This window comes from Canis lupus, chromosome 27 (assembly GCF_048164855.1).
Source record: "Canis lupus baileyi chromosome 27, mCanLup2.hap1, whole genome shotgun sequence".
In the NCBI taxonomy this organism is placed as follows: Eukaryota; Metazoa; Chordata; class Mammalia; order Carnivora; family Canidae; genus Canis; species Canis lupus.
In genome coordinates this window covers 24,989,857-25,009,600 of record NC_132864.1, presented here as the reverse complement: position 1 = coordinate 25,009,600, position 19,744 = coordinate 24,989,857, and the positions used below count along the sequence as shown (strand labels likewise).

The 19,744-nt window shown below is 45.9% G+C and overlaps 1 long non-coding RNA gene across 5 annotated transcripts in view; it reads left to right on the top strand.

Moving 5' to 3' along the window:
- Positions 1 to 1,973: 1,973 nt before the first annotated feature.
- The window catches only part of LOC140619500 (uncharacterized), a 37,881-nt gene continuing 20,110 nt past the window's right edge, over positions 1,974 to 19,744 (top strand). For all 5 annotated transcript variants that reach the window (XR_012019374.1, XR_012019372.1, XR_012019375.1 and 2 more), the window contains exons 1-3: positions 1,974 to 2,276; positions 8,039 to 8,180; positions 19,495 to 19,601. This is a non-coding gene — a long non-coding RNA (uncharacterized lncRNA). The remainder of the gene's footprint in view (positions 2,277 to 8,038; positions 8,181 to 19,494; positions 19,602 to 19,744) is intronic.

Below are 19,744 nucleotides of genomic sequence, written 5' to 3'. Positions count from 1 at the left end.
CATAGATCTGACAGTGTGAGGCCTCGGGGCTCCAGGGCAGCGGAGGGGCCCCTGGGTGCCCAAGGTAGAGGGCAGAGCACCCAGCCCTACCCGGTCCCCGGTAAGGAACAGAAGAGACCAGCTGCCCCGGCCAGTCAGAAGTCAGTGACAGGTCTTTCTTTGGCCACTGTTCTGAACATAGCTGAGAAGTTTGGCTTTTTCTTCCTTGGTATAGAAAGGGTTGCAGGTGGGGTGGGGGGAGTTGTTATTTTTTTCAAATAGGATTCTGAAATCTGAGGCCTAGCACTGGGACACTGGGACCTCTGAGGGAGGTGGTGGCCAAGAAGCCTGTGTTTATTTCCTTGGAAACTCCGTGTAGCTCCAAGATGGCAGATCAAGCTTTAGCTTATACTCAAATCTAGTTGGTTGGTTCTAGAATCCTGGAGCTCTGTGCTAAAGGGAATGTGAGACCACATCCAGATCTGGCTGGAAAGAGCACAGTGACCCATTAGCAAGGCCTGCCTTGTACCCAAAGGAGGGGCTTTGCCTGTTTCATCCCACTCTGTCCTCCAATAAAAGCCCATCCCATTGGCCTAGCAGACTAGGGGGCCCATGTCAGCATGTCAGCTCTGCTTCATCCTGTCCCATGTATTGGCCAACCCTAGTGTAGATAAACTTGTCTTAGCTCCCACACCCCTTGGTATCTCTGGTTTTTAGTGTTCACAGATTCCCAACACTCTAGTTTAAAGCAAACAGTTTCCTCGTTCTCCTTTATTATCAGTTGTGAAACGAGGTTCACCAGAGAGGCTCTCAAACCACAGAAAGCCTGGGAGGATACTTTCTGTGACATGAAAGATTCCCTGTAAACCCAAAGTGTGCCTACTTTGGACTTTACTTAAATTGTGGACAGACCACACTGGAATGAGCTCCATTTCAACCGATGACTGGCTCTGTGGCCTTGGGCAAGTCATTTATCATCTCTGGTTCATTCGATGCTCATGTGATTAAGTCGTGGATGTGAGGAAATTGTGCCCTTTGAGATGGGGAGATTATCCTCGGTTGTCCAGGTGAGCCCAGGGTAATCAAGGGGGGAAGGCAGGTAGTCAGAGGAGGGAGAAGGCAGTAGGATGAGGCAGGAAGCAGTTGTCTCAGTGATGTGGCCACAAGCCAAGGAATACAAGCAGCCTCCACCCTGGAAGGTGCAAGGAGTGGATTCTCCCTGCAGCCTCCAGCAGGAATCAGCCTTGCCGACATCACATCTTGATTGTAGCCCCTTCAGACTCATTCTGAAATTCTAACCTCCAGAACTGTAGGAGTATAAATATGTATTGTTTTAAACCACAAGATTTGTGGTAATTTGTGGAGCAGCAGTAAAGGAAATGATTGCAAGAGACTCAGAGCACTGACCTTGGTGGCAGACAGATGAAGGTTTGAGCCCCTACTCCACCTGCTAGCTGTGTGACCTTGCACAATCTCCTATCCTCTCTGCATCAGAGAGGAAGACTTTCTTTCACATCTGCACATGGGAGTAATAAAAGACCTATCTCAGACCATTGCTGGAAAGATGAAAAGAGCTGATACACGCATGTTCAGAACAGAGTCTGGCACGCAGCGCTCAGTGAATGTTGGAGCATTTTCCTGTCCTAAGAAAGACTGACATTCCCAAATGCAGGCCCTCTAATCATCCCTGAGGCACTACCAGAACCACTTTCCTGCCATTCCATTTTGTTCAAGATCACACCCCTGCTCAGTAACATTCCATGGCTCCCCAGTACATAACCTCATCTCCCAGGAAGGAGAAAATTAAAGGGATGGCAAAGCTGAAAGATGGCTTGAAGGCCCAAACCTTCAAATGTTGATTGAAATGTCACTTTCTCTGGACTTCCAAGATAGGTCAGTGCCCCTGTCATTCATCCCTGTAGCACCTTTCCTGCACTATAGCAGCAACCTCAATTGTGATGCAACAATCATTCATATTGTGAATATACCATCCGTCTCCGTATCCACACATAAAGCTCCACGGGGGCCAGGACTGGTGTTAGGCACCTAGTACCCAGTCAATAAACATTTGTTAAATGAATGAACAGATGGATGACCAACCTCCTTGGACCATCTGGGCCATGTTCCCAAAGACTTCCTCTTGACGGCCAAGTTCTGGCTCCGTACCACTGAGAGGCCTGCAGGGTTACCAAGATGGGAGAATTGAACACTGTGCCAAGTGCCATCAGACATTTGTAAAGCCCTCAGCCAAAAATGTTATTGGAAACAGGATGTGTGTCTGTGCAGTATGTGTTCAGGTAATGATGAGACTTAACGCTCCTGTCCTGCAGACCAGGCTCAGGGAGGGAAGGGGAAGGAGGGTTCCTCCCACAGCCTGGAGGTTGTCTGAGGTGGAGGGAAGGAGCACAGAAGTAGGAAGTTGACTTTTAGGAACTGAGAAGGAGGAAGGGGTAGGAGGATGCTGGCAGCCCAGTTGATTTTGCCTGCTTGGCAAGAATCCAGGCCCCTGGGCTTCTGTCCAGGCTGGGAAGGGTTAACATCATTGAGAGGGAGTTGGGGGGCGGGTGTGAGACCAGGGGGAAGGATGCCCTAGCTGGGGGTGGGGGGGGAAGTGGATAAGGCCCATTACTCCCCTGTATGCAGGACCCTGCCCACCCAGCCCAGGTCGTCCTACTGGAACAGAGATTTGCAGGAGTTGGGGGAGACCACCCTGGATGCCTGGGAGGAGTGGGGGCACCAATAGGTTGCTCCAGGATGGGGATGGGAGGAGCTTAGAGCTGGCTTGAGACCCCTTCTCAAACCCAAGCTGGCCAGTTCCCCAGGTCTGGGAAAGCTTCCATTTTCCAGGGGGTAGAACAGAGGCCTAGAGAGGGTTAGCAGCTGCTCGAAGCTACACAGCAAGTCCCGAGCAACCAATCCTCCCAGTTCCCAGAGAACTTCTCCACTTCTGCTACACACACACACACACATACACACACGTATTCTGTAGCCTTGCCCTGCCCATCTCTCCAGCTTCATGGCCACCCCTTCCCCTCCTTCTACTCTGACCCCACCATGCAGCTCCAAATCTCTACACCTGTGCTCAAGCTGCCCCTTCTGCCAGAAACACCCTATCCCACCATCCTGTATCCGGCTGCCCAGTAACCTGGTCATCTTTCAAAGCCAACTGCTGATGTCCTCTCCCCAGCCTTCCAGGGTTGCCTCTCCCCTTCCCACCTACATGAGAAGATTGATCACCCCTTCTGCCAGGGGAGTCTGTACTTGGCTAACATTCATCCTTTCTCAAATCACACTGCCTTTTCATTTTGTCATGTACACATCTGTCTCCACCCCTGGACTGCTGGTCGTCCCAATTACCGGCACTGGACCTGACCCAGCACTGGAAATGTTTGATGAACTAAGCCAGCCTCCATGCCTGCATCTCCCTCCCCAGGGCCAGCTTTCCATGAACTACTGGAAACAGATCAGAAGCACCAAAGCCATTGCATTTTCGTGGTTCAGCCTGGTGGTCAGGAGCACAGACTTTTGCATCTGCCTTTGTTTTTTTGTTTGTTTGTTTTGGTTTTTATTGTTTTCTTTTTATTTTTTTAATATGCATATTTTTTATTGGAGTTCAATTTGCCAACATATAGTATAACACCCAGTGCTCATCCCATCAAGTGCCCCCCTCAGTCCCCATCACCCAGTCACCTTGTCTCCCCGCCCACTTCCCCTTCCACTACACCTTGTTCATTTCCCAGAGTTAGGAGTCTCTCATGTTTTGTCACTCTCTCTGATTTTCCCCACTCATTTTCTCTCCTTTCCCCTATGATCCCTTTCACTATTTTTTATATTCCCCATATGAGTGAAACCATATGTTTGTCCTTCTCCAATTGACTTACTTCACTCAACATAATTCCCTCCAGTTCTATCCACGTCGAAGCAAATGGTGGGTATTCGTCGTGTCTAATGTCTGAGAAGTATTCCATTGTATACATAGACCACATCTTCTTTATCCAGTCATCTTTCGATGGACCCCAAGGCTCCTTCCACAGTTTGGCTATTGTGGACATTGCTGCTATAAACATTGGGGTGCAGGTATCTCAGCTTTTCACTACATCTCTATCTTTGGGGTAAATCCCCAGCAGTGCAATTGCTGGGTCATAGGGTAGCTCTATTTTTAACTCTTTGAGGAACCTCCACACAGTTTTCCAGAGTGGCTGCACCAGTTCACATTCCCACTTACAGTGCAAGAGGGATCCCGTTTGTCCACATCCTCTCCAACATTTGTGGTTTCCTGTTTTGTTAATTTTCCCCATTCTCACTGGTGTGAGGTGGTATCTCATGGTGGTTTGGATCTGTAGTTCCCTGATGGCCAGTGATGCGGGGCATGTTCTCATGTGCTTGTTGGCCATGTCTGTGTCTTCCTCTGTGAGATTTGTTCATGTCTTTTGCCCATTTCATGATTGGATTGATTGTTTCTTTGCTGTTGAGTTGAATAAGTTATTTATAGACCGTGATACTACTGATATGTCATTTGCAAGTATCTTCTCCCATTCTGTAGGTTGTCTTTTAGTTTTGTTGACTGTTTCTTTTGCTGTGCAGAAGCTTTGATCTTGATGAAGTCCTAATAGTTCATTTTTGCTTTTGTTTCCCTTGCCTTCATAGATGTATCTTGCACGAAGTTGCTGTGGCCAAGTTGAAAAAGGGTGTTGCCTGTGTTCGCCTCTAGGATTCTGATGGAATCTTGTCTCACATTTAGATCTTTCATCCATTTTGAGTTTATCGTTGTGTGTGGTGTCAGAGAATGGTCTCGTTTCCTTCTTCTGCATGTGGATGTCCAATTTTCCCAGCACCATTTATTGAAGAGACTGTCCTTTTTCCAGTGGATAGTCTTTCCTGCTTTGTCAAATATTAGTTGACCATAGAGTTGAGGGCCCATTTCTGGGTTCTCTATTCTGTTCCATTGATCTAGGTGTCTGTCTTTGTGCCACTACCACACTGTCTTGATGGCCACAGCTTTGTAGTACAACTTGAAATCTGGCATTGTGATGCCCCCAGCTCTGGTTTTCTTTTTCAATATTCCCTGGCTATTCAGGGTCTTTTCTGATTCCACACAAATCTTAAGATTATTTGTTCCAACTTTCTGAAGAAAGTCCATGGTATTTTGATAGGGATTGCATGAAATGTGTAAATTGCCCTGGGTAGCATAAACATTTTCATAATATTAATTCTTCCAATCCATGAGCATGGAATATCTTTCCATCTCTTTGTGTCTTCCTCAATTTCTTTGAAGTGTTCTGTAGTTTGAAGTGTTTCAAATTAGTTTGAAGTGTTCTGTAGTTTTTAGGGTATAGATCCTTCACCTCTTTGGTTCGGTTTATTAGTAGGTACCTTATGCTTTTGGGTGCAATTGTAAATGGAATTGCCTAAGATTAGGGACATGACAGAGATGTCCACTCTCACCACTGCTATTCAACATAGTACTAGAAGTCCTAGCCTCAGCAATCAGGCAAAAAATAAATAAATAAAAGGCATTCAAATTGGCAAAAAAGAAGTCAAACTCTCCCTCTTCGCAGATGACATGATACTGTACATAGAAAACCCAAAAGAGGGCAGCCCCGGTGGCGCAGCGGTTTAGTGCCGCCTGCAGCCCGGGGTGTGGTCCTGGGGACCCGGGATCGAGTCCCGTGTCGGGTTTCCTGCATGGAGCCTGCTTCTCCTTCTGCCTGTGTCTCTGCCTCACTCTCCCTGTGTCTCTATGAATAAATAAATAAAATTTAAAAAGAAGACCCAAAAGACTCCACCCCAAGGTTGCTAGAACTCCTACAGCAATCATCAATGTGGCAGGATAAAAATCAATGCCCAGAAATCAGTGGCATTTCTATACACTCACAATGAGACTGTGTCTACCTTTGGCTCAGGTCATGATCCTAGCGTCCTGGGATCAAGCCCTGCATCAGGCTCCCTGCTCTCCCTTTGCCCATTTTCCCCAGCTCATACTCTCTCTCTCTCTAACAAATAAATAAAATCTTTAGAGAGAGAGAGAGAAAAAGAGAGAGAATACTGACTTTTCAGGTCAGAAAACAATGCATTTGAATCCCAGCTCTGCCACTTGCTATGTGAACTTGAGTAAGATACTGGCCCTCTCTGGGCTTCACTTACTCTTTCTTCAAAATGGAAAATGGTAATTCCACCCTTGCAGAGCTGCATTGGAGGATCCTCTGAGATGATGCATGTAGTGTGTATGGGAGAAGGCTCAGAGTAAGTGCTTATTATATGGTGTTGCCATAACTCCGTGGGTCATTTCTAAAAGCCCATCTCCTTCCGCCCTCGCTCCTGACTCTGGCCCTGCATCATTCACCAAAGTCCCTGTTCCAGCTGTGTTGTTAACACGGAGGAAGTAAAGCCACACTAACCAGGTGTCCAGGTGTGCATCCTAGCTCTGCCACTCCCTGGCTGCGTGACCTTGAGAGAGTGACTTCACCTCTCTGAGTCTCGGTTTCTTTCTCTGTAACATGCAGACAGTAACAGTACCTGCCTGGCAGGGTATTGTAAGATTAGCGTTAGTGCTTGTAAAGCTCCTAGAGCAACAGCTGGCAAGTGCTGAGTGCTGGCTTGTGAGGTAGCAGTAGTAAGAGTTTAATTTGCCATCTGGGCCACTTCTTCTCCCTCGCCCCCCATTTCCCTCCCACTGCCCACCTCCCCCTTCCTCCTCACCCACCAATTTACAACCAGAGACCTGGCCTCTTTTGCCTTCACTGTTAGAAAAGCCCAAGGCAGAGGATGGCTCAGTGGGTTAAGTGTCTGCCTTCAGTTTGGGTCATGATTCTGGGGTCCGGATATGGAGCCCCGAGTCAGAGTCATTGTCATCATGCTCCTGGCTCATTAAGGAGTCTGTTTCTCCTTCTCTCTCTGCCCCTTACTCTACGCATGCTTTTTCTTTCTCTCTCAAATCAATGAATGAAATCGAAAGAAAGAAAGAAAGAAAGAAAGAAAGAAAGAAAGAAAGAAAGAAAGAAAGAAAAAGAAAGGAAGGAAGGAAGAAAGAAAGAAAGAAAGAAAGAAAGAAAGAAAGAAAGAAAGAAAGAAAGAAAAGAAGGAAGGAAAAACCCAAAAAGAGAAAAACCCAAGGCCTCCAGCATCAATGGACTCAGATTCTTTAGGTCCTTAGACCTGCCTTTGTCCTCCAGTACTTCCACGGCCACAGGTCTTCAGCTTCCTTTTTATTTTTTATTTTTAAAGATTTATTTATTTATTCATGAGAGACACAGAGAGAGGCAGAGACGTAGGTAGAGGGAGAAGCAGGCTCCCTGCAGGGAGCCCAATGCGGGACTTGATCCCAGGACCCCAGGATCATGACCTGACCCCGGGATCATGACCCTAGGCAAAGACAGACGCTCAACCACTGAGCCACCCAGGCATCCCTCAGCTTCCTTTACAGAAGACCCCTTTTTTCCAGAAGGCTTGATAGGGATCCCCTAAAATATAAAGACATAAAAAAGCACCTGCTCAGCTGGAGGGGATGGGGAACATGGAGCCACACTCCTCAAGCCCCTGCTGCCCCTCCTGGACTCTATCTGAGCCAGTTGGAAAGCTTTGCCTTAATCTGTTGATCCCTCACCCACTGCCACCACCTAAGCAGGGCTGGGTGGGGGTGGGGGGCACACTTTTCCTTTTTTTTTAAGATTTATGCATGTATTTATTTATTTATTTGAGAGAGAGAGACAGAGAGAGCACAAGCAGGGGGAGGGGTAGAGGCAGAGGGAGAAGCAGGCTCTCCATTGAGCAGGAAGCCTGACTCAGGGCTCAATCCCAGGACCCCAGGATGATGACCTGAGCTGAAGGCAGACACTTGACCATCTGAGCCACCCAGGTGCCCCCAGATGTTTTCATTTTTAATTTTTATATCATTTTAAAATCACAGAAAGGAAGCAACAGTAAGTAGTACAAGGAACTCCCTTATACCATCACCCAAAGTCACTGATTACTGCTGTTTTGTCCCATTTGCTCTATCATCCTCTCCCTCCCCGACCCCTTTCTGCACGTCTCCTCCTGAACTGCTCCCATTTCGTATAAGGCCTAGAAGTAGAAGTCCATGAGCTCGTCGAGGGCCTCCGGAGATATTTGGAACCTGAAACTGCAAACGCACTGATTCCAGAGTCCTGAAAGGCAGCTGAAAATTCCAAATAGATGTCTGCTGAAGTATCTACCATACGCTAGTGAGTGCTGCTAGTCCACAGCGCCTGTGTCTTTAGAAATAGAAAAGCCCAAATCACAAGAACACACTGAATAATTTATTCTTTAAAAAAAGAGGAAAATCCTATTGTATGAATTCTTTTAAAGCCTTTTCAAGTATTTTTTATAAGAAATGCATATGTGTAATGGGATCCGTAGGGACATTTTGAGGTTTGCCATGATGTGGGGTGGGGTTCCCCCAAATGTCAGAGATCCAGAAGCCTTCAAAGCCTTTACAACAAGGTCTCCTGGCCCCAAAGCTCCTTGAATCTCGCTCAGATCAGGCATAAGATGGAGATTTTCCCATGTATTTTTATAAGGAGGCTGTATGTACCTTTTTATGTGGGTCATAAAAAAAAATGTAAAAATTTCAAAAACATGGAGCAACACAAGAAATTCGTCATAGCAACAGAGCTGCCTCTCCTATTTTTGAAAAGTGAGCTGCTCCCTCCTCTCCTTAGTACAGAAAGTTTATTTTCCTGCCTGGGCCTCTGACTCAGAGGCAAGCCCAGAACTCAGCCAGCCGCCTCTGAGGAGAGACAGGAGGCGTGGGGGCTGTGGCCCCAGGCATGGGTGGGTGATGCCCAGCGGTCCCAGGCTTCAGATCCCCCTCAACTGACAGGTCTTCCAGGCACCCTGGGGCCCCTGGCGTTTCCCCTACAGGCTACCCAGTCTGTGCTCATCCACCTACTCCCACCCAACGTGCCTCTTCAGAGCAGCCCCACCTTGTAGGGCCACAGCTGGGGACCCACAACCCTAATTGGGCCTTGACGGTAACAGCTCTGCAAATATCTGAGCAGCTGGTAAATCCTAGCTAAACAAGAGTCTCCTAAGACAATGCTGCCACCATCAACTGGGGCTAAAGAGGTAACAACTGACAAGTAGGGGGCCCAGAAGTCTGACCCAGGACTGTTTTCTCATTGGGGATGTCCTACCAGATGCTGGAGGGAATATTATTGCAGCCTGAGAGCTTCAACATAGCAACCAGAGGTGACTGTGGTGAGGGTGGTTTTGAGAGCACAGCATGGGTTTGAATCCTGCCCCACCCCATCCCCCTGCCGCCAATTACCAGCTGTGTGACCTAAGGCAAGTGGCTCAACCTCTCTGTGCCTCAGTTCCCTCTCATAGGTAATATTAGTCACAGTGAGTTGTGGTGGGCGTAACTGGTGTTAACCCATATGAGGCACTTAGCATAGCACCTGGCATAAAGCAGAATCTCAATAAAGGTCTATCATCATCTCCTGTCCCCAATCCTTCGTAACACTTTTGTGACCGTCTTACACAATCAAAGCAATGAAATCGGAATCCAGGCTCCATCAGTTACCAGCTGAGTGACCTTGAGCAAGTTATAAAATGTCCCTAACATTGATTTCTCATCTGTAAAATGGGGGTAATAATACAAACACATAGCTCAGCTCCTGGCTTGTGGTTAAGTATTCCTAAGCACTGGCTATTATTATTACTATCAGGGCTCAGAAAACTATAGCCCATGAGACAAATTTGGCCCACTGCTTGTTTTTGTAAATAAAGTCTTATTGGAACACAGCCACGCCAATTCATTTACATCTTGCGACAATTGGCAGAGCTGAGTAGTTTTGATGATGATGAGTCACTGTAAGGCTCGTGAAGCCTAAAATATTGACTATCTGGCCCTTTAAGAAACAATTTGCCTGATTTTTATCATTATGACCTTAAAGGCAATGATTGCAGTACAGAGACTTTTCATCTCTCTCGGTGGACCACCCAAGTTAAGATGCGCTTTCCAGGAACCCCTTGCAACCCACATTTGAACTCTAATGGTTCCAAAGCTTCTTCAAGTGATTTGCAATAGTAGTGTACAGAGAGAGGGTCCATAGCTTCCCTTGGCTTCTCAGAGGTACCGAGGACTCATGAGACGTCCACAGTCATAGGAGCAGAAACATTGCAGGAGCTGGCCTGCATCCAAATCAAAGCCCTCCTCTGTTTTCCCAGGCTTGCCTGTTCTTGGACAGTCCCACTCCAGGGCACTGAGACATTGGGGGTTCCTTGATGAGATTTCTCTCTGTGCTGCTTTAGCATCTGCCCCATAGCAGCTGGCTGCCTCCTGGTTCAGCATGCTTCATATTCCTTTTGTGCGGTGTTGGGGCAATAGAAAGGACATGGGGGGGGTGGGCAAGAGCTGATCTGGAATTCAGCAAAGGACACCTGTGAATTATTCACCCCAGAAAGAAAGATGTCTTATGGTCTGGTCCTCTCCCTCCTTCCTCCTTGGCCTGGTGGGGTTTTGGTTGGGTGGTATGGAAAACAGCATAAAAAGGGATTTACGGACCTCCCAAATCCTGAGGATCTTGGTGGCCACACCCCTTGGTTTCTTCATTCCATGCCCACAGATGTCTGCCCTGGCTTCCACTATACCAGGAGTACTTGTTCCCAAAACCCTAATTGGGCCTTGACGTCATCTAATGAATGGGCTGGACTCAGCCCCCCACAGTCCCTATCTTGACTGGGGGTCACCAAGACTGGCGACATCCAGGCACCCTGATGCCACCGCCACCTGCCTGTCTCTTCAGCTTGTCCACTCTTATTTCTTCCCGACACGCTGTCAGGGAGAGCTAGAGGACGAATGCCGTGCTGAGATTGGGCAAATGTCCCCATGGTAGGCCAGATCAAGTAAGGACAGGAGTTCCTCCTTGGATTGCAAGTTCCGTGAGGACTGGGACCAGGCCTGTGGGACTTTCTGCTGAAACTGCAAATCTTCAAATAGCCCACACATAGAAACCAACGTCAAAGTCTACAAATCAATCCTGTAGCAAGAGGAAGGAAATCCTCTTGGGAGGCGAGCTTCAAGGTATTACATAATTGTAATGACACAAACATGAGAATGGCATCTTTCCTTCATTTATTAGAAGATAATAATGGTTCTGAGCACCCACACCCACACCAAGGAATCCACGGATGATCTGTGAGGTGGGCTATACACACAAGATTATATGTGTGAGCGTACAAGGTGTTCTTAGGAGGGCATCCGACATTTTCATTTTCCAAAGACCTCCAGAACCTCAAATGGTTATAAACATGAGACCGCAAATCTGATCCATATCTATGTCCCTAATGCCTAGTACAATGGCGGGGGCATGATAGGTTCTCGAGGTTTCTGGATTAATCGATCACCGAATAACTCTTTGAAGCTACAGACTGCCAGACTGCCTGATGATCAGATTTCCTGGATGGTCAGACCCCCACTAAGCTGGAATTTGCGGATAACTTGAACGGTTTCTTTTTTTATTACCAGGAAGGGAGAAGTAAATGAATGGTATAGGACAGAAAGAGTGGCCACTGACACTCAAGGGTGTCCACCGCTAGCCAGCCGTGTTCTCAGAATTGCCTTTCCCACCGTATGCACTGAAGCAGCTTCCCTGAGGAACTGCACAAAGGAGATAGATGTTTTCTTCTCCCAGACAGCTGTTGTCTGCACACAAATACTGAAACTGCTTCTCCTGGAAGATATTCTGAGATTGAATTAGCCATCCCTTCTCCCTGGACTTACTTACCTCTTGTGGACCTTAAAATTCTCCCCCCAAACAAGCGCAGCTGAGCCCAGACCGGCTAGAAAACACATACATCTTATAATTCAGTGAAATTCAGTGAATGCAGTAAAGGGGTCTCCATCATAAATAATAGGACCAGAGGACACAATGAACAGGCACTTAAATGCATGGTAGGGGAGGGTGGTGGGCAGAGGAGGGCACATGGGGACAGGAGCTTTTTGGAAAGGCAACTGGCCAAGAGTCGTAAAAGAATTCACACCCTTGTGCAGGGTAGTTACACTTCTAAAAGTCTGTCCTAAGGAGACCGTAAGAATTGTGCACAAAGATTTATTCCTACAGATATATAACTTAACATGATGGATAATAGCAAAGAAGCTGAAAACAATTTGAGGGTTCAATGACAGGTTGAACCTGGTAAGGAAATCATGGCACACTTGTATGAAACTTAAATTGTATCATAAAACCATTTCTTGAAAATCTTCTTGAAACTTCATAAACATTTAAAAATTCTGTGCTTCAAAAAAATAAAATAAAATAAAAATTAAAAAAAATAAAAATTCTGTGCTTCAAAGGGTATCATCAAGAAAGTGAAAAGACCATCCACAGAATGGGAGAAAAGATTTGCAAGTTGTATGTCTGATAAGGGGCTTGTATCTAGAATATAAAAGAATTTGGTAACTCAATATAAAAAAAACAATTCAATAACTCATTTAAAAGTGGGCAAATGAAGGGTGCCTGGGGGGCTCAGTTGCATCTGACTCTTGATTTCAGCTTACGTCATGATCTTAGGGTCCTGGGATCAAGCCCCATGTTGAGCTCTGTGCTGAATGGAGCTTGAGGATTCTCTCCCTCTCCTTCTGCCCTTCCCTTAGCTTGTGCTCTCTCTCTCTCAGATAAATAGATATTTTTTTAAAAAATTTTAAAAAGCAGGCAACTGATCTAAGCAGACATTTCTCCAAAAAAGATATACAAATGGCCAATAAGCACATGGAAAGATGCTTAACATCATTAGTCATTAGGGAAATGCAAATCAAAACCACAGTGAAATACCACTTCACACCCACTAGGATGGCTGTAATAACAAGTGCTAGAGAGGATGTGGAGCAATGGGAGCCTTCTTAGGCTGCCGGTGGGAATGCAAAATGACACAGCCACTCTGGAAAGCCAGTCTGGCAGTTCCTCAAAAGAAGAAAACAGAGTTACCATATGACCCAGCATTCCACTCTCAGAACACACCCAAGAGAAATGAAAATATACATCCACGCAAAAATGTATACACAAATGTTCATAGCACTGTTACTCATAATGGCCAAGAAGTAGAATAAACGAAACTTGGTAGTCGTGTAACAAATTATTCGGCTATAGAACAGAAAAGACGTACCGTCACATACTACGACAAGGATGAACCTTGAAAATATGATGCTATGTGGAAGAAGCCAGACACGAAAGACCATATAGCGTACTTCCACTTATATGAAATATCAAGAAGCAGCAAATCTACAGAGACAGAAACTAGATTAGTGGTTGTCCGGGGTTGGAGGGAAATGAAGAATGGCTGCTAATGCATAAAGGATTTATTTTTTATTTCTTTTCTTTTTTTTAATTTTATTTTATTCACTTATTCATGACAGAGAGAGAATGAGAGAGACAGACAGAGGGAGAAGCAGGCTCCATGCAGGGAGCCCGAAGTGGGACTCGATCCCAGGTCTCCAGGGTCAGGCCCTGGGCTGAAGGCGGTGCTAAACTGCTGAGCCATGCGGGCTGCCCAAGATTTTATTTTTGTGGCAATGAAGATGCTGTACAATTGGTTGTGGTAATAGTTGCACACTTTTGTGAACATCTCCCTCTGCCCCTCCCCCTGCTTGTGCTCTCTCTCTCTCTCTCAAACAAATAAATAAACTCTTTTAGAACAAACAAACAAACAAATAAATAAATAAAATAGGAGCCAGGGAAATGTACGCTTGAAATGGGTAAATTGTATGGTGTAAAGTATATGTCAATAAAGCTATCTTATATATATTATTATAAAATAAATGTTATATATTAAGATATATGTAAATACATTATATGTGTATATATTAAGTATATATGTGTGTAACATGTTATATATATTGTGTATATACATTGTCATATATGTCATATATATAGTAAATGATGCTCAATGAGTATTATATTTTAAAAATCCCTCAGAATAGACTAATACTTCTCATAGTTACCCACCAAATGGCAAAGACTGAATGAATGCGTAACTCCAAGGGTCTGGGGTAGAGCCTAAGCCATGAGCGACATTTTTCTTTGAATCTTCACGTGGCAGTTACAAAATTCAGGCACATTTTGCCTTCCGTTTCAAAGTATGATCATGTTAATTATAATATAAAAAATTAGTTTTCTCCAAATCCAGGAATTAAATTGATGCTCTAGGAGAAAAGAAAAATATTTACCAACTTGGGGAAATGGCCATAACATGATAGTAAGTGGACATAACATAATGAGAAGCAGGCATAAGCTGTTTGTAGGATGAGTCTACCATGGGGTGGAGGAAAGGAAGAAATTACATATGTACGCAGAGCAAAAAGACTAAAAGTTTTTATGTCGAGACTATCAGGAGTTATCTTTAGGTTGTGGGATTGTGATTTTTTTTAACTTCTTGATACTTTTTTTCCTTTTCCATATTTTCAAAGAATGTTGCATAATATTAAGGAATAAACATTTTTTAGTCCAACAGAGAAGACCCAGGAGGGAAGACATCAGGCGATGTTTTTCTGGAGATGATTTAGCATGGCCCTGCCTGTGGTGTGAGTGTGCTCATGCCCTTGGGATCACAGCTGGGCCCTACAAGGAATGACATGTGCACACATGGAGGCTCCCAGCATCCCCTGCTTTCTGCGGGTGCGGGCGGGGAATGTAGATTTATTCCCAGAGGGGAGATGAGGCCAGAGGTTTTGCAAAGTTCCAGGAAGACAAGCAGATCATCACTATATGACAACAGCGAATAAGGACTGGATATGATGTGGAGGATAGGGCTCTGGACTGGGTGAGCATCAGGAGACATGCGCTCAAGCCTGGGCTTTGCTTCCAGCCAGCAGGATGACCTTAGTCAAACCACCTCCTTTCTCAGGCCTTAGATTCCCCTCTGAAATGGGGGCACTCAGTTCTTCTACTTCTGATGGTTTATGATTCTGTGATCTCACATCTACTGCCTTTGTTTCCACCATCCCCGTAACAGTTTGTAGCTCATCATAGTGACTGCCCAGCACAGCCCTGACCCCAGGAATCTCAAGAGCCAATCTGCCCCCAAAAGTAATCTCTAAATTGACATGTGACACTTTTCAACCCACCTAATCGGAGAAGACTTTCTGAAGAAGGCAGAGTGAGCAAACAGCATTCCCCACCCTCTGCACCCCTGAACCTGGTCAAGCGTGAGGATATTTACTAAACATTGACCAGGGACCAACCACTCATGCTGTGGCACAAGTAAGCCACTGTCCTGCTTTTTTGAAACTTAGTTTGACAGTGGAATTCACATATATTAGTTTTTAATTTTAAGATTTTATTTATTTGAGAGAGTGAGTGAGAGAATATAAGCAGGGGGAGCAGACTTCCCATTTAGCAAGTACCCCGATGCAGGGCTTGATCCCAGGACCCCGGGATCACGACCCAAGCTAAAGGCAGACTGCTCAATTGACTGAGCCACCCAGGCACACCTACACTACTTGTTTATAAGCCACACATGAGTACTTTGAGGCTAATGGCACTATTCACGTTTTACAGCCAAGAAATTGTAGACTAAGAGAAGTGCCCAAGGTCACAGAGCAAACAAGTGGTAAAATCAGGATTCCAACCCCTCATCAGTGACTCCTCCAAGTCACCTATGATTTGTCTGTGGTTCTTAACTTTCTAGTCGAGGCAGAACAAAAGACCTCAAGACCCACCCAATTTCTACCCTTTTTGATTTGGCTGTAGGAAAGAACTAGAGAAAAACATTATTAGTTGTTGTAAACTTGATACTGAGACATCAAACTTGCGTTGACTTTTTAAGAGCAAACTATGAGCTCATACAAACGAATGTATATGATAAAACATATCCCTTTAATATGGACAATACACTAAATAGGTAGAAGTCACAATGTGAGAAAATCATTCTCTTTTAATCCCCCCCCCCATCCTTCTGATTACACACAGAAAAAGGTCTTGATTTGGTGCTAACAAATCTTTACCACCTTCTCCAATACTTGCAGATCTTCCTTTATAACAAAGAAAGAGCAAGCATCAGGCTCAGAGCCTTGGTATCTAGCTAACAGTATCTGGCTAATATTTAATAACATTTATTTTCATTGTTTATTGGGCATGATGTTTAATGGGTATATTCTATTTGAAGAAAGTGAAAACTGATTTTCCATTTACGGTGGTCATGTGAATTTCCCTTTTGAGCTATATTTACTGATATTTAAGGAATACATTCACTGGAATTTTTAATGAGTAAATTTTAAAGAAAAAATATTAAATTCATAACAACATAGAGGTGGCAGAGAAGCAGGGCACAGATTAAAAAAAAAAAAAGTGGCGCTGGAATGACCCAGCCTTGAGAAATGCTGCCCGATGAAATTAAAAATAACCCAGCCATGTAATTATATTGTCCTGGAAGTATATTGCAAGTTACCTAAATAGCGCACATTCACAGTAGCCCATCACTGTTAAAGCACATTTTTGAGGGTTTACGTATGTGGTTACTTTAGCAACAGAGATATAACTGAATCATATTTGCACTGCAAGACATACGTGCCTGAAGGTCTAATTATTGGAAAATTATAGACCTAAGAAATAGAGCTATGCCTCACTGCACACTACAGGGTTGAAAGAACACCTCGCAGTAATTGGATAAACCACGTCTACACAGAAGATGTGTGGAAAGGAAGAACCTTTCCCCAACTGTCGCACCTCCGACCACGTGTGAATGCAGGATTGCATACATTCATCTTTCACCCATTCAGTCATTGACCATGATTTTTATTTTATCATGTGCACTGGAAATACAATGAACTCCATCGAGCCTCTGGTCCAGAAAGGGGCGCCAGACATCATGCCCAACCTCACCGCAAGGCTCTGAAAAGAGCCCCATTCTTTGCAAACTCCTAACAAAGCAACCTGCCTACCCTGGGGGTGGTCAGAGAAGGCTTCCTGGAGGAAGTGGCCATTATGTTTGAGAGCTAAAGAAGTGATGGTAATAACCAGAGGACGTGAGACAGGAGAAGGAGGTAGAAAGGCAGGTGCATCCGCCTAAGTGGATGGGCTCTCCTGTCCTGTGCGCCTCTCCTAAAGGAGCGTCTCACCCTTGTGCCATCACCTGAGTGTGACCTTTGCATTCAAAACTGCACTCATTCATATGTCTTGGTCCCTCGATGCAAGCCAGCACCGGTGTCAGTTCTTCAGTTATCTGATCCCAACACTGAGGGAAGATGGAGATGGTGGGTAAGTCTCCAACATCGGCCTCCCCTGGGATTTCAAAGACTGATTTTGACCATGAGCTTCTGTCGTAGGCACCAACACAGAGATCCTCAGCCAGGGACCACGCTTAGGACTCTGGGGAGCTTCCAAGCCTCAATGTCCAGGCTTCACCAAGACCACAACCAACCACTGAGTTAGGCTCTCTGGAGGTGGGGCCGGTCACTAGGAATGTCTAAAGCTCCCCAGAGGAGTGCAGTGTATGGCCGGGGCTGACAACTACACAGGGTCTCTAACCCTGGTGGAAGATTCAAGTCTACAAAAACTTACTGAGGGACGCCTGGGTGGCTCAGCGGTTGAGCATCTGGCTCAGGGCGTGATCCCGGAGTCCTGGGATCGAGTCCCACATTGAGCTCCCTGTGGGGAGCCTGCTTCTCCCTTTGTCTGTGTCTCTGCCTCTCTCTTTCTCTGTGTCTTTCATGAATAAATAAATAAAATCTTAAAAAAAAAAAAAAAAAACAAACACTGAGCACCTGCTCTGCACCAGGCAGCAGGCTGGGGGCAGGGGTGGTGAACATAAGATCCCATGGTCATTTACAGAAGGCTGCACTCACTACCAATAAATGTACCGGAGCCCAGGTAAAGATGAAAAGTGTCTTGGTCCCACAAATCGCCTGGGGAAATCTCAGCAGGTCTGGGTTGCTGTGCAAAGAGCCTGCATGTCTAACGAGTTCCCCAAGTGTCAATGAGCAGCCAAGAATTGCATGTGGATGGCAAGGTTCTCCAGGAAATCTTTCAGACTAGGGCTGCTGCTTCTCACCATTTCTCCACCCCTCTGACAGTCCTGAGCATCGCCTGGAGGTGATAACAAAGTGTAAGGAAAGAACAAAATGCACACTGGCAGCCAGCCAGGTGTGCACCTGCGTCTCCTCCGGGCTCCATAGCCCCAGGACAGCACCCCATTCCTACCCTACACACACCCGTAGAGCATGGAGCAGATCACAGGAAGAAAGAGCAGGGGCTGGGATGGAAGACGGGGTGCTGGGTAGGTGGTTGTCATAAATAGCAAACCATCTGCACGCCCCCGCTGCCTAAGGAGTCCCCCATCTGGGGCCAGAACAAAGATAGCAAAATTCAAGAGGCATCGGAGATCAAAACGGCCTCTGAGGCTTTTCTTGCAGTGAGTCTTCGCTTCTAATTAATCACTCGTCCTTGGCAAATCAATTGTGCCTGTTTTAAAATCTGTGCTCCAAGGGTAAGGGATAGGATGGAAGTTGGAAGCAAGGAAGTCTTTGGAACTGATACTCAAGGCAGTGAGTTCTTGGGGAGGGGACACTGAGGTTAGCCCTGACCCATTCAGCAGGGCCAGGAATGAACAGATGAGGAGGCATGAATGATTGCAGAGGCCAGGCCAGTCACAGGAACTGATGCATGGGCTGGGGGTTAGTAGAGGAAGCCCTGGGGACTGGGGCCAAGTGGAGACCACGTGCCCTGACCCACTGGCACGCTCTCAGTCCTCGTCCCTTACTGTCCGGCAGAGATGCAGGCCTATTTCTGCATTTCTGGAAGATTGGCCAGATGTTCCTTTTTGTTTTTGAAAATGCCAGGAAATGGGGCACCTGAGTGGCACAGCTCATTGGGCATCTGACTCTTGGTTTTGGCTCAGGTCGTGATCTCAGAGTTTTGAGATTGAGCCCCTTGTTGGGCTCTGTGCACAGCAGGGAGTCTGCTTGAGATTCTCTCTCCCTCGCCCTCTGCCCCCACCCCCTGTTTGTGTGCTCTCTTTCTCAAAATAAATACATAAATCTTGAAAATATTTCTTTAAATATGAAATCTCCTGGCTTATAGAAGTCAGCTGAAATTGTTTTGAAACACCATGCTGTCCATCAAAATATGTCTGAGAACCACATACGCAGTGCAGGCTGCCCATATGTGAGGTCTGGAGTAGAGACTGGTCTGTAGGAATTATCTGGAAAATTAGATGGCCTGTGGGCAGCAACTTCCTCGGGGAGCTCAGAGGAGGAAAATGTGGGTAGACAACCTTCTGAACACAAGGGAGGTGTCCCGAAGACCTCCAGAAATCCCAGGGGGAGATATTTAAGGGGAAGTAGGGCCTGCAAGTAGGGACACTGTAACTCTTGCTCCATTGTAACTAGGGCAAGAGTGTCCCTGCAGCCCCGTGTGTATAATGCCAGAGACATTCACTCCAGTTACATGGTAATAGCAACAATACTTATTGAGCACATACTATATGCCAGTACCGTGCTAAGTGCTTTATGTGTATTAACTCACTTAATCCTCGCAACAACCCTATTACCCCACTTTACAGATGAGGAAACCGACCTGGGCAGTCTGGCTCCAGAATGCATTCTCCTAATGGCATGCAGCCCTATCCCTCTTAACTCCCACAATGCCTTTCACGGAGCTCAGCACAGGGTAGGTGCTCAGGAAATATCTGCTCTGTTGAAAGAATGTCTACATAAATTAGATCCACTAGAATTTGACACTATTGTTTCAACCAATTTTGTGTGCTATGTCAAGAACTGGCTCATGGTTTCTGCTGGGGCTGGGTCCTCACC